General features: G+C 41.6%; 1 protein-coding gene across 1 annotated transcript in view; it reads left to right on the top strand.

The window, feature by feature from the left end:
• Positions 1-7,389, top strand: part of LOC126162763 (uncharacterized) — a 47,831-nt gene extending 40,442 nt beyond the window's left edge. The window contains exon 2 of the mRNA XM_049919453.1: positions 6,075-7,389. The gene's annotated coding sequence lies outside the window, so the exon portion shown is untranslated. The remainder of the gene's footprint in view (positions 1-6,074) is intronic.
• Positions 7,390-25,511: the final 18,122 nt, after the last annotated feature.

The following is a 25,511-nucleotide window of genomic DNA, read 5'->3' as shown; positions in this document are numbered from 1 at the left end:
AAACAGAAGAAATGGTATGGGAAACTATGGAACAACGGGGAAAAATCAGGAAATAAAGACATGACAAGAAGTTCAAATCAATCCAGTTTACAGTTAGTGAACTGGCTCTAGGCAAACCAAAAGAAAAATCTACATCCATCTGTGGCGAATTAAAGCAATTTTTTGATGTTTTGATTCATTCAAAATTCTTGAGAATCCCTGTCCAAATGCTTACAGATCCACATACACAAAATCAAGAATTTTTTTGGTTGAAGAAATGTAACCAAAGTGAAATGATATAAACAGGTAACCAAGGCAAACAACTAATGTGAACATATACACCCATGTAATTAGGAGTCAGTTAGATTTTTATAATTTGTTGCCTAAACACTTCTTCCCATGTGACGTTATGCCTGTCAGGGGGACATACAACCTTCTGCTATTTGTGGCAGGCACAAGGTCCTAAAGATGATTTTACTTTTCCAGGCTTCTTGTCAGAAACACCATTGTATTCCCATAACAGTTCCGTTAATTCTCTCCTGATTAGGACTTCACTTGTACGCTTCCTAAAATTTAGCTTGAACTAAGTTATACTGCTCATCAATCATTTCTTCCCTATAACAACATCAGAAAAAATAATAATAGTCAAATTACCCCCACTCAATTGGCTGCACCCTCCCCCCTTCCTCAGCTGGATATTAGTGTTTGTACAACTTCTAATAATCAGTCTTGTTTCTGAAGAGACTGCTTTTTGGCTCAGTAAATGCAAATTTTTTAATGAACTGGTTATATCCTATCTCTGCCTTCACAATCCAGGTAATTCCCCAGTTGATATTTATACATAAATCTGGAATTATAAGGCAACCTTGTGTAAATTTTCTGCCGGCCGGTGTGGTCGTGCGGTCCTAGGCGCTTCAGTCTCGAACCACGTGACCATTGCGGTCGCAGGTTCGAATCCTGCCTCGGACATGGATGTGTGTGATGTCCCTAGGTTAGTTAGGTTTAAGTAGTTCTAAGTTCTAGGGGACTGATGACCACAGATGTTAAGTCCCATCGTGCTCAGAGCCATTCGAACCATTTTTTGTAAATTTTCTACCTCTAACATAAAAAGATAAAATTACTTGTTTCTTTGCACTTTTACTTGTCGCTCAACATAAAAAAACTTTACTACTGTAGACAAAATGGCAGAAAAGTTGTACCATTTGGCAGTAAGAGCAGAAAAATGACAAGGGTATGATATCAGACATAGGGAGCAGGTCATTGATTCAGGAAAGGTGAGATATCAGATGCTCATGTGGTATTCATCTATACCCCATCTGCTACAAATTTCTTACTTTATGACACAGATTATAGACATTATTGAATGTTTGGATAACAGTGACAGAGGCCAGGTATCAACACATATGAGGCACAGAGGCTATTAAACTTTTATGGTTTTGATTATAAGAGCTCACTATCTACCATTCGGCTTAACTAAGAATGAAAGACTAATTTTACCAACAAATTGCTTTTTATTCCAAAATAGCCTGCTATTTTTCAACTTGACATTCTGTCATTTTGAAACGAAGATTAAAGCCACAATGTTACCTTTCATGAGTATGTTGACTCATTTATTCAAGGAGACTACAATAAATGTATGTTTTCTGTGGCATAATAGAAGAGTGGAGTGTTAAATCGGAAGGTGCATCGTTCAGAGCTACATTTTACATTTTTTAAACATTTGTATGAATTCACTAGAAAAAGAAGATGGCAATATTTAGGACAATGTTTACCCAAATTATGAGTCTGAGATTAATGACGTAGCTGGCCTTACTGCATATCGGCTTCACTGCAACGATAACATTTTTCTTCAACTAGGCAAAGTCGTGAAAGATCATGTCGTCCTCACCGTGTCTGGCGACAGCGACTCCATCAGTCGTTTAGTCCGTATTGTGGCGGGCACGGATGTGGCTTGCAAAACCGAACTTTGCTTTGAAGACCTGGTCGCACGAAGTGCAATACAGTTGCCCAGTGGAGTTATACGTATAGATGTAATTAGACTTGGGCTTAGATTTTCGGAGCTTTTGTTTATCGTCCAGGTTCTTTAGGCATATATGCTCGAATTGATCCACACTCTTGAGTACAGTTGAGCGCCACTCTGATTGATGCAATGAAAGCTCCTCCCAACGTTTGCTTGCAATGCCACAGGCTGTGAGGTGGCGTTTGATGGTGTCTTTATATCGCAAGTGTTGGCCACCATGCCAGCGCTTTCCACTCGAGAGCTCTGAGAAGAACACCGCTTTGGAAAGTCTGCTGTTTCCATGCATATGATATGGCCACTCCATCTCAGTTGGTGTTTCATTAAGAGAGCTTCAATGCCAGTAGTTTCATGCGACGCAAAATCTCTGTTGGAATACGGTCTTCCCATTTCATGTGGAGAATTGATCTCAGACAGCAAAGATGAAAGGTGTCTAGTCTCTAATGTCAGCTTTACAACAGCACCAGGTTTCCGAGGTGTAGAGTAAAGTTGGTAATATTATTGCTTTGTAGACCGCAATTTTAGTTTGTAGTCTGAGATCATGTGATTTCCATACTCGGTCATTCAATTTGCCGAACACTGAGGCTGCATTGGTAATATGAGCTGCAATTTCTGTTGTCAGGCTGTTGTCGCTTCTAATTTGGCTACGTAGAAACTTAGTGTGACACGTTTTCCAAATGTTTGTTGTCTAACTTAATATTGCAGTCGTCTGTATTGGAACCCCTAAGTGGTTGTTGAAGGACTTGCGTCTTGGTGATACTTATGACTAAACCAAATCTTCTGCAGGAGTCATTTAGCAGGTTTATGTGTGTTTGGAAAGAATCAGGAGAATTAGCCATCATGCATACGTCATCAGTGTAAAGAATTTCTAAGATAGATATTTTATTTACACAACTTTTTGTTCTGAGCCGAAAGATGTTGAAGACACTTTTGTCTGTTCTCGAGTCAAGACCCATTTGACCACTGCAGGCTTTGGTCTCATAACAGCTGTGAAATAAAGTGAGAAGAGTGTGGGAGCCAGTACACAGCCTTGTTTTACACCGCATGTCACGGGTAATGGATTTTTGCCGTCATGTTGTCATGAAACTGTCTTATCAAGGTAATAATTTTGTCAGGGCAGCCGGTTTTCTTTGTATAATCCAGAGAGCTTCCTGTGGGACTCAGTCAAATGCTTTTTCCAGGTCCACAAAGCACATGAATAGAGGCTGATGTTGCTCTAAGCTTGCATTTGTTTGACAACAAATATGGCATCCACTGTGCCTCTGTTTGGGCGAAAGCCACACTGGGTCTCTGGTAGCACTTTTTCTGCAAGGTGCGTTAGCCGATTGTTGAGTATGTGAGCCAGGACTTTCCCTGATGCTGAGAGAAGAGATTCCCCTGTGAGAACTGCAGTCAGAAATGTCACCTTTGCCTTTGTAAATCTTGCAAATGCATGCATCCTTCCAATCTTGTGGAATTATTTCGCACTTCCAAATCTTTGAAATTATACCAAACAGTGGCTTTGTAATGTTTGGTCCACCATATTTATAAAGTTCTGATGGTAGGCTGTCTAATCCTGCTGATTTGTTATTTTTCAGCTTAGCCAGTGCTGAAATGAATTCACTGAACGACGGGACATCAGCAAGTTGTTCATTGACTGGCAGGCCTTCAAGTGATTCGGGATTAAGAATGTCATCAAAATGTTCTGCCCAGCAAGCAAGGATATCACACTGTTGTGTCAGCCAACAGGTTTTATCTTTGTCATAAACAGGTGCTATCTTCCTCAATTTTGGACCTAAGATAGTTTCCAGGCTCTCGAAGAATCTGCCTGTTTGGTTTGTGTCAGCATATGATTGCATTTCATTGGCTATATTCAGCCACCATTTGTCTTTGAGGGTGGACACCGTTATTTTCATGTTGTAGTGTGCTTATCAAGATCAGGACTGCAAAGAGATGCTTTGAAATCATTAATAAGCTTTTTGATCTCTGCATCTGAATCGTCAAACCAATCTTGGTTCTTTTCCTGAGGGTTTCCCAAGACTTCTGTGGCACATCTGCGCAGTTTGGTAGCATATACATTCCAGTGCTCATGTACAGAGGCAGACTTGAATATCAAAAGCCCATCAGAACCGAATGCATTGTCGTTTTGCTCTAATAGTCTGATCATCGACCAAGATTTTGCAGGATAATTTTGATGGTATTTTGTGTGACACTCGGCGTGGTACTTTAAAAGTTATCTTTAGTTTGGACCTCACAATTCGATGGTCTGTCCAACCCTGAGTGCCTCTCATAGCACGTGTGATCAGTACTTCACCAAGATATTTTTTTCGTATGATCACATATTCTAGAAGGTGCCAGTGCTTAAGTCTTGTGTGCACCTACGTCATTTTATATTTATCAGGCATCCAAAAATATGTATTTGTCAGACAGAGTTCAAATTCAGCACATAAAGTTAAATGTACAAAATCATTTGAGTTGCATTTTCCAATTCCATGGTGACGAGTGACTCCATTCCAGGCATTGAAATCACTGCGAACCCGAGCACTGAAATCTCCGAGCAACTGGACTTCATCTGCAGAAGGAATGCCCTGAAGTATCAGATCTTGGTAGAACTTGTACTTCTCCTCATCGGGAGATGGTAGTGTAAGTGTGTAGACACTGATCAGGTGAATGTATTTCTTAGATGTTAGTTGAAGTCTGAGCATTATGATTCTTTCGCTGATGCCTTTTGGAAGTTCCGTCAATGAACACACCAGTTTATTGCATATGGCAAAGCCTACGCCACTTTTCGCCTTTTTGGTAAATGGTTTCCCACTCCAGGAGTAAGTGTAACCTCTGAGCTGTTCACACAGCTCTTCGGAGTCACTGAGATGTGTTTCACTTACGGCGGCAATGTCTGTTATATCTAGCCAACTCTAGCAGTAAGTGCTGTCTTTCTCTCTGGAAATTGATTATGGTCATTATCCAGTAAAGTATGGACATTCCCTGTACCAATCATAAAGTGTTTAATGCAAGAACTTCCTTTAGTATTTTTTCGACCACAGATTTTGGTGAACAAGTGACCGGGTTTTTCCACTTGCACTGAATTGAGATGGGCTATGTTCGGGCCACCTTTTCTAGGGCCCTCCCTGGATTAGGGAAAGCAGAGCGATCCTAAATAGGGCTGCTTTGTCTTCTGACGAACTTACGAACCATTCCTCCCATCCCTGTCGAGTTACAGAATGACTGTCACCGACTGACTGCCTAATGTGCAGAGGACCACCTAAGGTTCGGGCACACCAGAGTCTTGCCTCACCATCAGTACTCCATCACTGCAGGACATTTTAAAAAGCTCGTAGCCCATGAAACTTTGCCAGAGTCATCTGTGCGTGAATATATTTTAAGTGGAAAAGCAGTTGCGCAGGTGCACATCCACTCTCGTCCTCAACCTCAGTTGGCAGTGGATTGCAAGGCCGATATGACGGCCGAGAGGCAGAGGATGCAGTGAATGCCTGCATGCCAGTAGGAGTATCCTGACATACACCCTTAAGGCATATCACAGATGCCTTGCCTCATCGATACAGGAGCTGTGAGTATTTGCCTATCGACGTTACCTGCCTCCTACACTGATGACTTATGACACAGGATGGTAGGAAAAAGGACAAGGCTAGGACAGGATGAGTATAGGAAAATGGGGATAGATAGGACGTTGTGGGACACGCTTTGTCTGGCTCCTCCCCTTCAGCCTGTCCGACTTCGGTGACCCTTCTGTTAGCTAAGCTACCGCTGGCATAGCCCTCTGGATCCAGAGCACACAAACCATCCAAAATCCAACCACAAAAGCAATTTTTGAAGAGTATTCTTAAGATATTACCAGGTCAGCATGAGAAATGGTACAAATATGTGCAGCTATGCCCAGTAGTTATTATCCCTGATTGTTTAGAAGCAGTGATTATATTTTCTCAGTAATGGCAGAACACTTTGACCAGCAGGTAATGGATAAGGATACAATGAGTACTTGCGCACAACAAACAACCATTAAAGCTGTCTTTGTTTATGTCTATCCATAATTGCTATTGTTTATTATTACTGCACATAATGGTTCTTCTTCTTTGTTCAGCATTCTCCAACGTGTCAAGACCTGCAGCAGGGAAGGTGACCTCCAGCAGATGGAATCCTGTAGCACGTCTGGTCAGAATGTTCGAGCAGGACAAGGAGCAGCTGTTATCCATGCCCCTCATCAATGAAGACAGCCAGCCTGTCCCAGACTCACAGTAGCTGCAGCCCATTGGATTCTGTAGCGCATCTGGTCAGCATGTTCGAGCAGGACAAGGAGCAGCTCTTGTCCATGCCACTCATCAATGAAGACAGCCAGCCTGTCGCAGACACAGAAGTGCACTGTGGAGCTTACATCACATGGTGCAGGTCAGTATTGCCCTCCAACATACAAGTCATCCAGAAAATTCGTGTTATACCAAGGAGAAGTGTTGATTTGGTGGATCAGAAGCTGCAGCAGGGAGGGTGACCTCCAGCACATGGAATTCTGTAGCGCGTCTGGTCAGCATGTTCAAGCAGGACAAGGAGCAGCTGTTATCCATGCCACTCATCAGTGAAGACAGCAGCCTGTCCCAGACTCACGGAAGTGCACTGTGGATCTTACAACAAGTGATGCAGGTCAGTACTGGACTCCAACATATAAGTCATCCAGAAAATTCGTGTTATTCTAAGGACAAGTGTTGATTTGGTGGATCAGAAGATGCCAATTCCTCCCAGTGCTCTACTGATTTTAACTTAAAACTTACAGAACAGTTTTCAAAGCGCTTAAATGTTGGTATAGAAGCGTCGGTGGACAGTGATTGGCATGTTGTTAGACATTTGAAAGTGCATTGAGAAGTGTTAAGTGTGTTTACAGAGTTTGAATGGGATGAACTGTGTGGTACAATACACTAGATCCATCAGCAGATGACGTTGGAGTATTTATTGTCCATCTCGTTCACCCCTGGACATATATGGTGCTGACCTGATGCTGTGTCTCACATAATTGTGTGACGGTGCGGTACTCATCGTCAGATTTGAATGCTGATCCTTTATCTACAATGCACTATGGTTACAAACTTATTCAGCCTAAGGATGGTGCTATCTCTTGTATTGGAAAGACTGAGCAGATGGCTGCCTTGTGTGCAAACTGTGTATAAAGACATTGTGAACTATCTCTATATGTATAGTGTGCCTGCAGACAATATAGAACACTGAATCAATGTGGTGTCAGAAGAAGGAGCTAAGACCCATGTTTGGGAGAAATACATGCTGAATTATGTAAATGTAAGAAAGCTGTAATTGCTAAATTTCGTGCAGGTGTAAAGATAAAGAAAGTACAAGTGTATTTTTTTAATATGTAGTGCGCCCTATGTATGTTTGGTAAATAAAAGTATGTATATTATCACAAACCATGTTTTATTTTGTTCATACCTGTCATAATAATGTTACTGCTACCAGTATTTTCATTGCAATGTGTGCAATACCACAGCAGCACCAAGTTGTCTGAATCATCTTGTCACCACAGTCAGCATCTTAAGTCAGTGTTAAACTAAATGATAGAGCAAACTTTCATGTGTATGTATATATACCGTATGAGCATTGCGGCTGAATTGGTGACATACGTTTTCTATAAAAGTCCATTGCACAGCAAAACCTGATGTAGTCGGTATCATGGTGGGGTGGGTGAAGCATCCTCGACACAAAAGACTGTTGTAAGTAACTGGTCCTATGATGTTATGGAGGAAGACAAGAAGAAGAATGGGATACTGCTACAAAATATGTTGGCTATAACTGTAGGTGCATCCAGTTGTGTTAAGACAAATGTTCTCTTGTAACTGCTAACACATTCAAATGGAATCCGTTTTTGGCAAGCACGGAAAGAACAAGTAGAAAATGTTATGGGGAAGGCAAACCAAAGACTGCATTTTGTTGGCAGAACACTTAGAAACTGTAAAAGATATACTAAAGATACTGCCTACATCACAGTTCTCCATACCTTTTTGGAGTACTGCTGTGTGGTCTGGGTTCCTTACCAGTCAGGATTAATGGAGTGCATTGACAAAATTCAAAGAGCAGCACATTTTGTGTTATCACGAAATAGGGGAGTGTGTGTGTCACGGAAATGATACAGGATTTGGGATGGATACCATTAAACCAAAGGTGTTTTTTGCTGTAGCAGAACCACCTCACGATATTTTAGTAATCAACTTTCTCCTCCGAATGCAAAAATACATTGTTGACACCAACCTACATAGGGAGAAACGATCATCATAATAAAATAAGGGAGCACGGAGAGAGATAGGTGTCCATTTTCTCCACGCACTGTTGGAGAGTGTAATGGAGAATTATTGTGAAGTTGGTTCGATGAAACCTCTGCCAGACACTTAAGTGTGATTTTGAGAATATCCATGTCGATGTGTATTTTCAATAACACTGTTTCAGCTCAAGTACCAGCTGCAGCAAAATATACTGCATTCAGTCAAAGCAGGGAAATCCTGCTGCCAGAAAAAGTAAAGCCAAACACCATGTTATTATATCTTTTCACTGGAAAACCGGGATCAAATTCTGTGATATTTCTGTTTTGGCCATCATATGGGTGTTGAGGAGTTGAACGGAATGGACAGTGTCTTGAAAGGAGGATATAAGATGAACCTCAACAAATGCAAAACGAGGATAATGAAATGAAGTCGAATTAAGTCGGGTGATGCTGAGGGAATTAGATTAGGAAATGAGACACTCAAAGTAGTAAAGGAGTTTTGCTATTTGGGGAACAAAATAACTGATGATGGTCGAAGTAGAGAGGATATAAGATGTAGACTGGCAATGGCAAGGAAAGCGTTTCTGAAGAGAAATTTGCTAACATCGAGTATAGATTTAAGTGTCAGAAAGTCGTTTCTGAAATTATTTGAATGGAGTGTCGCCATGTATGGAAGTGAAACATGGACGATAAATAGTTTGGACAAGAAGAGAATAGAAGCTTTCGAAATACGGTACAACAGAAGAATGCTGAAGATTAGATGGGTAAATCACATAACTAATGAGGAGGTATTGAATAGAATTGGGGAGAAGAGGAGTTTGTGGCACAACTTGACAAGAAGAAGGGACCAGTTGGTAGGATGTGTTCTGAGGCATCAAGGGATCACCTATTTAGCATTGGAGGGCAGCGTGGGGCGTAAAAATCGTAGAGGGAGACCAAGAGATGAATACACTAAGGAGATTCAGAAGGATGTAGGTTGCAGTAAGTATTGGGAGATGAAGAAGCTTTCACAGGATAGAGTAGCATGGAGAGCTGCATCAAACCAGTCTCAGGACTGAAGATCACAACAACAACATGGGTGTTCACGTATTTTATTTGAATCTGACATATTCCAGAATTACAAAAAAAGTGAGAGATAATGCAAAATTTATAGCACATTTACCAAGCTCTTGTAAGAAGTCACATGTTCAATGACTTTGTAAAGATATGTGGAGATTGATGGAGTTGGACACAGTATGGGTTTCTTGTTATTGATAAAACAGGAAAATGTGTGACGGTAGGTAGAGGCATAACTTTGAAGAGTTTAGAGAGAGGGAGAGGTGGGAATGTTAGTACACATCACACCATGGACAATTTTCCACACATACAGGGCACTCCATCTGAGAGGCTGGGTATACATGTATACATAGACAGAATTTATCAGTACATAGACGGAAAATTACACCTCTCAAATGTAAAGTTGAGGATCTAGAGATCTCTATCCAAACCTTTCTGAGGGTGATCAACGAATTTTGTTACTCAGCTTGAAAAGAAAGACTGAACTGTAAAGGTTGACAGGATTGGTGGAGTGTGTGCAAGGCGCACCAGGCAAAGGAGTCTGCTTAGGTGTTGACTAACCATAAGGTCATTGTGGCTTGCAGGCTGTTCAGGAGAAGGTATAACTGCTAAGGTTAGGACATTTGAATTGAAAGAAGACACTGAGAAAAACCTTTAAACCAGTTACTGAATCTTGAACTCTCAGCAAAATTACAGAATAGTGATAGTGTTGCTGATTTCATTAACCATCAGAGTGATGCTAGGATAGACAAAATGTTTAGTGCGAATGGTGAAAAACCATACATGCTGCGCATGCAGCCATAAGTTTAAAAGAAAAACCAATACAGATAGGTGATACGGAATTTCAAACACCAACTGGTTTAATGAACCACATTTTCCTAAATCCCACAAAAAACAGTTAAATTATTCATCCAAAGATCTGGAGATGTATGATGAAATACTGCAATTGGAGAGTGTACATAGAAAAGTGGCGAAACTGGCACAGTGGAAATACAGAACCATTATAAAACCTGTATTAGATACTAGATGTACCATTGTTGATGGTATTCACATCCAGCATAAAGGAGTCAGCAACAGACACCCACAGTATATTTACTACGATAATCCCAATGAGCAAATAAATCGACTGTGACTGCTCATGGCTTCTGCAGCTGATGGTAATACTGCTCATTCAAATGAGGTTGTTTCAATAATATCTGAGCTTAGAGGCATAATCAAACAAGTATGGAGACAGTAGTTCGAGAACTGCATAAACTAGCATGCAAAATATACCCTCATAGGAACGTTGTGATTAAAGATTCAGATGACTTATCGCAGGCTGATCTTGTAGATATGCGGGAATATTAAAATGCAAATAATGGATTCAAATATATTTTAATGGTCCAATTTGCCTGGGCATTATCTTTCAAAACAAAAGCGGTGAGACCTGTCACAGTGGTGTTTCAGTTGTGATGCAGGAAGGAATGAATCAATGCCTGGACAACCTTTAACTGATCGTGGTGGAGAGTTTTGAAATAGGTATTTGAAGAACGTATTGCAGTGGTATTACTACTCAAGATTCACCCAGCTGAAGGTGAGCATTGTGAAATGTCTGAACAGAACAATAAAAAATAAAATGTGGATGCATTTCAGTCTTTGCGGTTCATACGGATGAATGGATATCCTCAGGGAAATAGTTGGACAGTATAAGCAAACAAAACATAGCACAATAAAAATGCGACCAACTCGTGTTTGTGATGATGGACTCTTGGATACGGTGTACTATCGCATTAAAATTCTGGCTCCACATAAACAGAAATTTGATGCAGGTGGTTTGGTGTGTATCTCAAAACACAATACAGCATTTGAGAAATCACACCTCCCAAACTTGTTGAGTGAGATATTCACAGTTTCCAGAGTGCAGAGAATAAATCCAAGAACTTGTGTGTTTAAAAGGATAACAGCAACATTGAAATGTCAGGATGCTTTTACACAGAGGAATTGCAGAAGTGCTCAGAACCACATGGTTTCTCATAGAGCATTCATGCCGAGGGAGTAGAACACTTGTTAAATGGCTTCGTTTTCCTGCAACACAAAGTAGTTGGATTAATGCTGACAATTTGCTGTATAAAGGGGTCTACATAGTAGCATAGTAGCATAACATGCATGGTAGGAGACACCTTATAGGAGGAGGTGGTGGTGGTCTTTACAAACTTCCAGTTGAATTGCACGTTCCAGGGTATAATTACTGCGGACCTGGTAAAATGCTTCAGTAACGTTTTGCTTGTGATGATCTGGGGTTACCCTGCTTGATGAGGCGTGTTTGCATACACAAAACATGAAAATCTCCCAAGATGTCACACTGCAGATCGAATTTTACCCAATAAAGGCATATAAATATGTGTGAGAAGGGATATTGGCACATGACAGTGCATTGCAGCATTTGTAGTTGATAAAATAATGCATGGTAAAATTAAGTTGGGCTTGAACATCAATTTCAAGCAATTTATGAATTCTGCAGGTCATGCACTGTAGAAGAAGAAGAAGAAGAAGAAGAAGAAGAAGAAGCTGTGCAGGGGTGTTTAAAAAACTGTATCCTGGCAGCAATGAATGCAGCTAAAAGCGCCCTGAAGCATAAAGGATCGGTTACAGCACCTCGAGTTCTGCAGATATACCCAAGACATCAGGCAGAATTACCCCATCCTCATTCCTGCCCTCACAGGTCGCTCAGTGATGGGTTCACTAGCTGGTGGTGCTGTGGCTATTGGTAGAACAGTCAAGAACTCCCAGGAGCAGCTAGAGAAACCAAAAACATAAACTGGATGATGGAAGCAGTAGCCATTGGTAAGGACTATACCTGAACCCATACAAAAAGCGACTAGGTCTTTCCATAAATAAAACAGCCTGTTAGATATCCTACTGGATAGATGGCTTAAAATACAGATCTGCCCCAATTTGTCAGGAAAAAATTCAGCATTCGAAGAGTTTGTGGTGTGTTTATGTGGTATACATTACCAAAGAATATGTGGAAACCTGAAGAATGTAGAATTGTGAATTTAGATGTTGCTGCAGACCAGGAACGCACTGGTTAGTGTATGTTAAGAAAAATACGGATAATGTCTGCTATTTTAACTCGTTTGCAGACCTACAGCCACCAGAAGAGTTACAATGATGCTTTGCTGACAAATGTGCATTCTACAATTTTCACTGCTACCACGACAAAACTAACCTGTGTGTGCATCATGTTCCTCCTAACATTTAGAGAGAAGCATATATAAAGAGGAGTGTTAACTGTCCACCTGTCAGTTTGGGTTCAGATTCAATATCCTATACTCTGGCTTTAAAAGAACAATCATCAGCATTATGTGCAAATTACTTCTCACTGGTTGATTTAAGGAACAGAGAATCGTGTATCGTGCTGACGGGACTAGAGACATACAACAGCATTCCGAATATGACAAAGGCTAACAATAAACTTCATTTCTAAATTAATGCCAGAAAAAATTGCTGAAATTGAACCTTATGCATGGGATATTGATGATTTTTAAACGACGTTTTAAAATGGTCTGAAAAGGGGAGTCTGCTACATGCAAATATCAATACATTAAAATCTGAAATGCAGCGACTGACTTAACCAGAAAGATTCAATAAGATAGCTACTATTTCACAATGAAGAAGAACCCTAATAAATTTTACAGGTCTGACCAGTCAGTGGATATACTTCCTGTCAGTAAAATCTGTGTTGAGTTAACATTGCAACAAACTCCTGTCTCAACAGCAGATTGATTTATACAATTTACAGATTCTTTCCATTAGTTGGAACACGGTATAAGATCGTTGAGACTCCTACCAAAGCTATATATCTCCCAGTAACAGTTCGGACATTGGACTATCTGGAGCTGCTTATTGTGGGCCAGGATAATTAGATTAGATTTGATTAGATTAATTATTCATTCCATAGACCCATAAAAGAGGGAATCCTCCTGGGTGTGGAACATGTCAGGTAAGCACATTACAAAAATGTAATTAGAAAAACTTTGAGTTTCATTAATTTTAATGATCCTCAGTCAATAAACAGTAAAATTATGTACATGAATTAAATTTAAACTTCTAATATTTACATGTTTAATACTTATATCTGCTTTCATTAAATCCTCCATTCAGACATTTGCTAGTTTCTTGCCTATTACAACCAAGTGTTGTCAAAAATTAAGTAAATTATTCATTTCAGTGATCCTCAGTTAAGAACAGTCAGATTATGTAAAAGATTTAAAATTAAACTTCCACTATTTACAGACTTAAGACTTACATCTGCTTTCCATACATCCATCATTCACACAGTAGGTAGTTACTTGGCTGTTACAACCAATTATTGTCAAAAATTAAAGTATAATAAATTTTCATTAAAATGGTCTACTGCACTTGTTGAGAAACTCATGGATGGAATAGAAGGAATTGGCCACCAAAAATTCTTTTAAATTATGTTTAAATTGTGGCTTGTCTCAAACTAAACTCTTAATGATTGCTGGTAACTTATTGAAAATATGCATTGCTGAATACTGGACTCCTTTCTGGACAAGAGTAAATGATGTTAAATTTTTATGTATATTGTTCTTATTCCAAGTATTGATACTGTGTACTAAGCAGTTAGTTGGAAAAAGAGATATATTATTTACAACAAACTTCAGTAAGGAATAAATATACTGAGAATCTCTTATTAATATGTCCAATTCTTTGAATAGGTTTCGACATGATGTTCTTGGATTTACACTACTCATTACTCTTATTACACGTTTCTGCACTCTAAAAATTTTTTCTCTGTTTGTGGAGGTACCCCAAAATATGATACCATGTGACATAATGGAGTGAAAATAAACAAAATATGCCAGTTTTTTATATTTATATCTCCTATGTCTGACATAATTCGCATTGCAAACACACACTTCTTTAGGCGCTTTAGCAGTTCGTTAGTATGTTGCTCCCAACTGAATTTATTATCAAGTTGTAATCCCAAGAATTTTACAATCTCATCTTCTCCTATTTCCATGTCATCATATTTTATACACACACCAAAAGGAAATCTCTTGGAAGTTCTGAACTGCATAATGGGTCTTTTCAAAGTTTAATGACAGTGAATTGGCTATGAACCACTTATATGTCGGTAAAAATTTGATTACCTGCCCTTTCTAAATTTATATGTTTCTTTCATCTGCAAATAAGACAAACTTGGCATCTGGTAGTGTAACAGATGACAGGTCATTAATATACACAAGAAGCAGTAGTGGATCTAGTATGGAACCTTGGGGAACACCACATGTAATTTCTCCCCAGTCAGATGATATCTGATTGCCTACTGCTGAAGTAGTTTTCTATTAGTAAGATATGACTGAAACCACTTTGCAGCACTACCAGTAACGTCATAATATTTTAATTTACTTAAAAGAGTGCTGTGATTCACCCAGTCAAACGCCTTTGACAGGTCCAATGAATTAAGGACATTTTTGCTGTAAGTGTAAATAGCTTTCTTAATATCAGAACCCTTAAGAAACCCAAACTGTGACTTTGACAGTATGTTATTTTCACTAAGGTGTTTATGTAGAGACTTGAACATAACCTTTTCAAAGATTTTTGAAAAAGCTGGCAAAAGTGAAATCAGTCGGTAGTTTGACGGCATTTCTTTGTCCCCTTTCTTGTGGAGAGGTATAACTTCAGCATATTTAAGCCGGTCTGGGAATGTTCCTGTAACAAGTGATTGATTTCACAAATAACTTAAGATATGGCTAAGCTCACATAAACACTCTTTTATTAACTTTGTTGATATGTTATCATAACCACTAGAATGCTTTGATTTCAAGGACGTTATGATGGATCCTATTTCTTTGGGAGAAGTAAGTGTCAATTCTATTTTACTGAGATTGCTTGTGTGCACTGGTCTCAGATATTCCATTGCATTATTTACTGAACGTGGCAACCCCATGCTATCAGAAACAGAGACAAAATACTTGTTTAAATGGTTTGCAACACAACATACGTTTGTTACCAGGGTTTCATTTATTTGTTCCTCCTCATTTCTGGTCCTACCTGTCTCTGTCTTAACTATATCCTATATTGTTTTTATTTTATTGCTGGATGTATTTATCTTCTTCTCATAAAGCAGGTGTTTAGATTTCTGGATAACCTTCTTCAATATTTTTCAGTAATTTTTGTAATGAGCTAAAATGCTAGTATCATAGGTGTCCCTATGTATCAGATAGAGTTTCCTTATTGTCTCACATGATATCTTTATCTCTTGTGTGATCCATGGTTTCTTATTAGACTTATGCTTAATTTGAGTTACCTTCAGGGGAAAACAATTTTCAAATAAGGTGCTAACTTTATTAATGAATGTTTTGTATTTTCCATTTGTGTCTTGGATGCTGTAAGCATCCGTCCAAGTAATTTCTTTGAGCTGTAGAGGACAAGGGGTTATTTTTAGGAAATATGGTGCGAAATTGTAATTTAGTGTGTTTCAGAGCGCGATGCGCCAGCCTCACAGCGGATGGTGGATGAAGGCTGGCCGGCGCGTTATGCAAGTGACACAGTTTAGCAATGAGCGTCGGTATGTGTGTACATGCGCGGCAGCCATCAACATCCAGAACACAGCATTAGCAGACTTACCCAGGCGCGGACTGCGTGTGGCGCAGTTGCGTTAGCCAACTCATTGAGAACATTCTAATAAAACACGGCGCCACGTAACCGGTGGATTCAGCAGCGGTCTGCACTATTGAAGGGCATCAGAGGTGGGTGTCGGCATCGGTTCGACCGATTGGGCGTTTGGTTGCTATTACGTTGTTGTCATCAGTGACGCTCTCCCCGAGGACCGGCTGGTGGAGGGCGTTGCCCGCTGCTCCATCAGCGACTCCCAGCATCGTCACAAGCCGCAGCATTTGCAGGAGGCGAGCTAGGCCAGGACTCATGCTGCTAACCTCCTACTGCCTGCACAGCCGCTGACCAAGCACAGTGTCGCGTTCCCTGGGCTGCCCACATCAGCATGTCTCCACCAGGACATGAGTGATGGGGCTGAGCTATGCAAAATGTATTGGAAGAACCAACAATAAAGAGGAAGATTGCTAAAAACAGCCACCTTCTTCTACCCAGCCACGCCCTACAACCCCGACCACATCAGTCATCCTATTACAAGTGGTGTCAGTTGGGTAACCTGCGCATCACACACTCCTGTTACAATTGGTGACAGTAGTGGTCTTCTCCTTGGATTTGGAGGAAATTGTGGCTGGTAATCGACGAGGATATGTGGCACCTGAGAAGGGCAACAATGGATCAGCAACTCCTGCAACATGACAAGTAAGTGCCAATTTTTCGTTTGGTGGTTTGTCTGAACCTGTAGCATAGTCTGTTTTCCCTTCCTGTTCTTCTTTCTGGGCTTACTGTTGTCTTGATTCGATAGCTGTTAGTGATGGAGCAGTCTGTGTCAGCCAAGGTGGCTATTCAGCACTTACTTGAGTGAATGTCGGAATTAGAGATAGAGCTTGCTCGGTCTATAGAAGCGAGCAAGGAACAGTTCCTGTAAATGCGGTAATTCTTGACACTAATGCTTCGTCTTTCGTCACTCCTTTCTTGGGAAAAGCTGGGGAAGATGTTATGATTTTTTTTACAACCTTAGCACGGCCACTAAATTGGGAAATTGGGGAGCAGAAACACTTTTGCATGTGGCTGAGTTAAAAGTAACTGGGGATGCCAGAGCGTACGTTACATGCTATGAAGAATTAAGGGATGCTCAGACATTTGAAATATTCAAAAAAGGGTTGCTAGAAAGGTATCGGAGGAAAAATACGTCTAGATATTATTGGGAACAATTGAATAGAATGTATCAAAGGAATGGGGAATCAATAGAAGCTTTTGTAGATCGAATTCGAAAAATTCATGTTAATACCTATGAGCTAGCAGATTCCGATAGGGTTAATGAAGCCATTCTGCAGGAAGCTGAGCACAGGGCACTAGACGCATTTTTGTGGGGAATACAACCCGAAACCTCCCGCAATATTAGGATGGAATTCCCTAAGACTCTCAATGAGGCAGTCGGAATCACTGTGGCATTAGAGGAAGTTGAAGCAGTAACAAAGACATGGGACAGGAAAGCGGTGTTTAATCCAGAAATAAAATGTTTCAGATGTGGTCGGATGGGACACATTAGACACGATTGCAAGGAAGTGCAGTGCAGGAAATGCAGACGTTGGGGTCATCGGGAGCACAATTGCAATGGGTTCTGACAGAAACATGATAGGAAAACGCAAGGTGGGCCTCACCCCTCTCAGTTGAATGGGGCAGGGGGTGGTGTGTCCACTGTGCAACACCTCTGGTAAGGATTAATGCTAGTGCAGAATCAGTGGCAGACTTTTTCCTGACTGGCTTGGTGATGGCCATACCGTGCAAATTTTTTTGGGTACCGGATCTCGGGTATCCGTGCCGAGTAGAAATGTACTCGGTAAAGTAGAATTAAAACCACCATGCTGCGCGTTAAGTGGCGTGGGTAGGGGACAGGTGAAGTCACTCGGATCAGCGGTGTTAAACTTCCGAGTGGAAATGAGGAACTTCCAGGTGAAGGTAGAAGATCTTCCAGTTGTTGGCAGCAGCTATGATGTCATACTTGGATTGGATTTCCTGGTTGAACATCATGCAAAAGTTAACCTGGAATGACGTACATTAGAACAGGATGGAATAGAATTTCGCCTAGGTTCTGCGGCCGAAAAACCATTACTGCCGCAAGGAACTGCCCAGGCGTCGGGTGGGCCACCTAAACTGCGAACAAGGTCCCTTAGGGTTAACTCGAGGGATACTCTACCGAAGGGTACAGGGAAAATAATCTGGGCGGATGGTGGAGCTACTGTGCCGGTAAATTCGTTGTATGTCGTTGAACCTTTGTCTGAGCCACTAGATAAAATGAAGTGTTTTACGCGCCGTAGCGTGTCTTACATGCGGGAGATAGAAGGAAAAAAGGTTGTGCCTGTCAGTATTGATAATTTTGGCCTTGAAGAGGTGCAGTTAGCATGGGGTACCGTAATAGCGAATCTGGAGATAACAGGGTAAGATTAACTGGATAAGAATTTCTCAGCAGATTACACAATGCTGGGAGAGTCTGTCAGCTGGTCCACAGTGAGGGGTAAAGTAGCACATTTAGAAGGGCAAGACAGAGAAGTCATGGAGAATATTTTGACGGAATATAAAGAGTTATTTAATTCTCATGGTCCACTGCCCGCCACACCGTTAGTTCAGCATTACATCCCACTGGGAATGAAGCACCGGTGTACAAACGTCCATATCGTGTTCCAAAAAGTTTGCAGCCTGTCATGGAAGAATTTATTAATCAACAGATTAGGGATGGGATAATAGATGCCAGTAGTAGCCCCTGGTCTGCTCCTGTCGTAATAGTGGGTAAAAAATCACCTGATGAGGGTAAGGTGTATCGTTTTTGTTGTGATTATCGTTTCCTGAATCAAAAAACTGTATTGGATGCGTACCCAATGCCTAATATCACTGAAACTCTGGATAATTTGGGTCAGCGTCGGTACTTCACGACCTTGGATCTTCTAAGTGGGTACCACCAGTTGGAGGTCGCCCCAGAAGACAAACCGAAGACAGCTTTTTCAACACCTACAGGTCATTCCCAGTATCGGCGAATGCCTTTCGGACTCAAAAATGCTCCGGCAACCTTCCAACAGTTATTAGATAGCATGTTACGAGGGCTGAAACCTAATCAGTGTTGCAGCGTGCAACAAAAAATTCTGTTTTCCCATATGAAGAGTTAAGTGCACTGCTTTCAGACGATCGAAAACTTCGGGCAAATGGCGCACATATACTTGCACGTTTTTTGTTGCAAGAAGTCCGTTAGTTAGGTCATATTATAGGACAGGAGGATGTCCGTACGGATCCAAAACTTATAGAGGCGGTAATGAATTTTCCAACACCTACAAAAGTAAAAGAGCTGTAGTCTTATTTAGGTCTCGCCAATTTTTACAGGAGGTATATTCCAAAATTTGTGGGAATTGCAAGGCCCCTCACGCAGTTGTTGAAGAAGGGAGAAAAATTTCACTGATCAGCAGAATGTGAAGAGGCTTTTCGAAAGTTAAAAATTTTTTACTATCTAGTCTGGTTTTGGCGTTTCCAGATTTTAGTAAACAGTTTATATTATCTTGTGACTCTAGCAATTTTGCTTTGGGTATTGTATTATCTCAGGAAATAGATGGGCAGGAACACCCAATAGCATATGCTACCAGACAGCTAAACAATGGAGAAAAAAATTACTCAACAACCGAGAAGGAGTTATTGGCATTAATTTTCGGAATAACCTATTTCCGGTGTTATTTGTATGGTCGAGATTTCAAGGTGATTACTGACCATGCAGCACTTAAGTGGTTGTTAGGGCTTAAAGACCCAACACGTAGATTAACTAAGTGGGTTTTGCATCTTAGTGAGTATGATTTTGAAGTGATTCGTCGACCGGGTAAATCACATGGAAATGCGGATGGTCTGAGTTGTAAAGTATGCACCACGGAATGCACAGGAATAAATGAGAATGAATGGGAGGAGGCACAAACTGCCGACACAGATTGTCAACGATTTACCTCGCAGCGACAGTTCGTCGTGGAAGACGGGATATTGTACCGTAAAACTAGAAACGGTCCACGCATAGTCGTGCCAGAAAAATTGCAAAGCGAAATTTTAAGGCAAGCACATGATTCAATATTTTCTTGTCATTCGGGTCGAAGAGCAACAGGAAGGAGGGTGGCACAGAGTTATTGGTGATCAACGCATTGGCAAGATGTCGATCACTACGTAAAGAATTGCATCCCGTGTGCTCAACGGGCGGAATTGAGTCATCAAAAAAATGTGTTGCAACAACTACCGGAAGCGGATAGACCTTTTCAGTCACCTGGCTTAGACATTTTGGGACTGTTTGTGCAAACACCAGTGGGTAATAGCTATGTTTTAACAATAATAGATCATTTTTCGCACTGTGTGTCTATGACGGCTATTCCAGACCAGCGAGCTGAAACAGTGGCTCACGTCATGGTACATCAATGGATATTGAAATTCGGAACACCTGAAACTATAATTACAGATCAAGGGACAAACTTTATGTCCGATTTGATGAAACAGCTATGCATATTGTTGCATGTAAAGAAATGGAGAACGAGCGTGTTACACCTGCAGGCTAATGGTCGTACCAAGAGAGTTCATCGTACAACAGCTAAGATGTTAAGTTATTATGTAAATTCGCAACACAACAATTGGGATACCCTATTGGCGTTTGCAGCTGCGGCGTATAACTCAAAAGTGCATGAAAGTACAGGATTGTCTCCGTATGAAGTACTGTTCGGTTGGAAGATGCCATCTCTGTTTGAATTGCTCAAGACCCCACCAGGACCCGTTATTTCGGCTGTTAGGTATTTATCCACAAAGTTGAAAACAATCTGGTGGCAGGTGAAAAAAAACACTAAAGCATTAGAGAGACAGGACAAAGTTCACAATAGAAATGCAGCTTCACCCAAATATCATGTAGGACAATGGGTGATGATGACTAATCTGTACGTGCCAAAAGGCAAAACGAAAAAAATTTGTATCCCATTATGAAGGTCCTTTCCAGATAATCGAGATGACATCGCCTGTGAATGCAAAATTACAGCTTCCAACTCGCCCTACTATTGTGCATGTGAGCCAAATTAGGCCTTTCAAGGGGAATTTTGAGGAAGTTCTTTCATTGTCTGCAGTAATGTCTAGTGGAGAGAAAGGCGAACCTAAGAAAAAGAATAAAAAAGGAGTAGATAAACAAGGGAACCAAGTTAATTGTGGAAGTAATCATACATGCTATTGTGCTCTTAGGCCACGCATAAAAAGGAAGAGCTAATGTGAGTTGTTTTTCTTTTGTTTCTCAGGAGGCGTGACGTTCTGGTAAGACCAGCAGTACCAGCGTCATGGGTTGCGCTGAAGAGGGAAGAGGGAAGGTGTGCTCTATCTCTCAACATACAGGGTGTTTCAAAAATGACCGGTATATTTGAAACGGCAATAAAAACTAAACGAGCAGCGATAGAAATACACCGTTTGTTGCAATATGCTTGGGACAACAGTACATTTTCAGGCGGACAAACTTTCGAAATTACAGTAGTTACAATTTTCAACAACAGATGGCGCTGCAAGTGATGTGAAAGATATAGAAGACAACGCAGTCTGTGGGTGCGCCATTCTGTACGTCGTCTTTCTGCTGTAAGCGTGTGCTGTTCACAACATGCAAGTGTGCTGTGGACAACATGGTTTATTCCTTAGAACAGAGGATTTTTCTGGTGTTGGAATTCCACCGCCTAGAACACAGTGTTGTTGCAACAAGACGAAGTTTTCAACGGAGGTTTAATGTAACCAAAGGACCGAAAAGCGATACAATAAAGGATCTGTTTGAAAAATTTCAACGGACTGGGAACGTGATGGATGAACGTGCTGGAAAGGTAGGGCGACCGCGTACGGCAACCACAGACGGCAACGCGCAGCTAGTGCAGCAGGTGATCCAACAGCGGCCTCGGGTTTCCGTTCGCCGTGTTGCAGCTGCGGTCCAAATGACGCCAACGCCCACGTATCGTCTCATGCGCCAGAGTTTACACCTCTATCCATACAAAATTCAAACGCGGCAACCCCTCAGCGCCGCTACCATTGCTGCACGAGAGACATTCGCTAACGATATAGTGCACAGGATTGATGACGGCGATATGCATGTGGGCAGCATTTGGTTTACTGACGAAGCTTATTTTTACCTGGATGGCTTCGTCAATAAACAGAACTGGCGCATATGGGGAACCGAAAAGCCCCATGTTGCAGTCCCATCGTCCCTGCATCCTCAAAAAGTACTGGTCTGGGCCGCCATTTCTTCCAAAGGAATCATTGGCCCATTTTCCAGATCCGAAACGATTACTGCATCACGCTATCTGGACATTCTTCGTGAATTTGTGGCGGTACAAACTGCCTTAAACGACACTGCGAACACCTCGTGGTTTATGCAAGATGGTGCCCGGCCACATCGCACGGCCAACGTCTTTAATTTCCTGAATGAATATTTCGATGATCGTGTGATTGCTTTGGGCTATCCGAAACACACAGGAGGCGGCGTGGATTGGCCTCCCTATTCGCCAGACATGAACCCCTGTGACTTCTTTCTGTGGGGACACTTGAAAGACCAGGTGTACCGCCAGAATCCAGAAACAATTGAACAGCTGAAGCAGTACATCTCATCTGCATGTGAAGCCATTCCGCCAGACACGTTGTCAAAGGTTTCGGGTAATTTCATTCAGAGACTACGCCATATTATTGCTACGCATGGTGGATATGTGGAAAATATCGTACTATAGAGTTTCCCAGACCGCAGCGCCATCTGTTGTTGACAATTGTAACTACTGTAATTTCGAAAGTTTGTCTGCCTGAAAATGTACTGTTGTCCCAAGCATATTGCAACAAACCATGTATTTCTATCGCTGCTCGTTTAGTTTTTATTACCGTTTCAAATATACCGGTCATTTTTGAAACACCCTGTAGTTATTGTTTTGCTGTTGCAACTTAGCTGAAGCCTTGTTGAAGGTATGTCCTATATCAAGTGGTGTTTTTTACTTGCGACAAGTGGACGTAACTAAGTCCGGACATCAATGGACCTTAAGGGTGGACTGTAATATTTGGGTGGTTGACGACGAAATCTGTAAATTAGAGGATACATTTAATGAACTTCATTCCATGGTGGCTAATCAGTCAAGGTTTAATGACACACAGGGGGAATATCAGCTACTACGATCAGCTTTTGCACGCTTACAAGCTCAGTTGCGGCAAAGTGCAGGGTCCATAGGAAAAGAGGATGGTCAGACGCAGGTGGCCGTATCCTAAAAACTGTTTTTGGGACCGCTGACGCGGAAGATATTAAAAGTATTAATGATACGCTACGGCAGGTACAGGATAATGTGAATAGCAACCAGGGAATGCTAGATCTTCACACAACCCAATTAGAGAGTTTGGAGAAAGATGTAGTTAATAATACGCGCCAACTGCGAGCTTTGGATACGACCTTTATGCCCCACATTAAGGCCACAGCCGACACAACCAATCACAACTTAGGTATAATCAAGTACCGGTTGGATAACGTCGATTCACAGCTGATAATCGCTAAGCTGTTCCGTTTTCTTGCTGATAGTATTATGGAAGCACCCATAGAAGCCTCAGAACTACAGGAGCCTTTGTTGTACGCAATGCGCGGGCACCTAACCCCAGTGCTGTTACCTTCGGAACAACTTCAGGAAGCATTATGGAAAGTTCAATCGGAATTTCCCGCATCCCTGGAGCTACTGACAACATTAACAGATGAACACTTATCTCTGTACTACAAAATGGCCACTGCTACCGGTACGCGGACAGGTACTCTGCTGAGAATTCATATCATAATACAATTAACATGTAAGAATTGTAAATCTGAATGTTATGCCTTGCACACGTATCCAGTAAAGTGGGAAATTTAACAGAAATTCGTACAATTAACCGTACTGGAAATACTGTTAGTGGCATGTAACAGACAAGCTCATGCATTCCTCACTGCACAAGACTTGCTGCATTGTCAAACAGGTCCAGTTACCATCTGCCCCGAGAAATCGTTACACAGTGTTCCCAAATCTTGTGAGTATTCTCTATTCCACTCTCAAGAACCAGTCGCGGAGTGCCCTAAGTAAATTATAGTGGGTACGGTGCAGTTCTTTCAGCAAGTGGGTGCACATTGGGTATTTTCAGTAATGGAAAACACAGTCGTTATTTGCGTTTGTTACGAGCAGGGTAAGCAAGGGAGTACGCAAAGAATGGAACTGCAGGGGCAGTGACTGTTCATTAATGGCACACAGTGTGACATTTCAGGGCCAACTTTCCATTTACCAGCCGTGATTACTGGAGCTACAATCATGAACATAACATGCACATTGATCTATGTACCCGACCAACTGGTGCAATTCGTCACGAAAGAAAATATCACTCTTTTGAACAGCACATTAGACCGGACTTTGATCGCCTCTTTGGACCGGATGCAAGCAGCTCAGGATGGACGTATAACTACAGAACATCTTTTTCAACGAGTGCATGAGTACCGTAATGAGCATAAGCAATGCCTACTAGTTATTGGATCATCAACCACCGCCACTTGCATTTTTATCTTTGTCGTAGGATTAGTGTACCATCAGCTCAAGAGGAAGGTAGCCCAAATCCCGCCCTTTCCGCCCTTTAACCTAAGGGTTCAGACAAAATCACTGAACAGTTGTGAGGGACTGCAGCGGAACACTGAGTAATGTTTATGAACAAAGATTGGACTGAGGATAGAAGTGAATGAACACAGTGTAAATAGTGAATCAATCGCATTTTGTGGTGTTTGTGAAGTGAACTGTAGTTGTTTGTCTTTTTGGTTGAATTCGGGTACGAATTCTTTTTGTACGAGGGAGGAATTGTAGAGGACAAGGGGTTATTTTTAGGAAATATGGTGCGAAATTGTGATTTAGTGTGTTTCAGAGCCCGATGCACCAGCCTCACGGCAGATGGCGGACGAAAGCTGGCCGACGCGTTATGCTAGTGACACAGTTTTGCAACAAACATCGGTATGTATGTACATGCGCGGCAGTCATCAACCGCCAGATCGCAGCATTAGCAGACTTACCCAGGTGCAGACCGCGTGTGGCGCGGTTGCGTTAGCCAACTCATCAAGAACATTCTAATAAAACACGGCGCCACGTAACCGGCGGATTTAGCAACGGTCTGCACTATTTAAGGACATGAGAGGTGGGTGTCGGCATCGGTTCAACTGATTGGGCATTCAGTCGCTGTTACGTTGTCATCATCAGTGACGCTGTCCCTGAGGACTGGCCGGTGGAGGGCATTGCCCGCTGCTGCACCGGCGACTCCCGGCGTTGTCACGAGCCGCAGTGTCTGCAGGAGGTGAACTAGGCCGGGACTCACGCTGCTAACCTCCTACCGACTGCGCAGCCGCTGACCGAGCACAGCGTCATGTTCACTGGGTTGTGCTTATCAGCACCTCTGCACCCAGGACATGAGTGGTGGGGCTGAGTTACGGAAAATGTATTGGAAGAACCAACAATAAAGAGGAATGTTTGCAGAATGAGATTTTCACTCTGCAGGGGAGTGTGTGCTGATATGAAACTTCCTGGCAGATTAAAA

This window comes from Schistocerca cancellata, chromosome 2 (genome assembly GCF_023864275.1).
Source record: "Schistocerca cancellata isolate TAMUIC-IGC-003103 chromosome 2, iqSchCanc2.1, whole genome shotgun sequence".
Lineage (NCBI taxonomy): Eukaryota > Metazoa > Arthropoda > Insecta > Orthoptera > Acrididae > Schistocerca > Schistocerca cancellata.
Note: the sequence above shows the minus strand (reverse complement) of the source record. Positions and strands in the feature narration are given on the sequence as shown.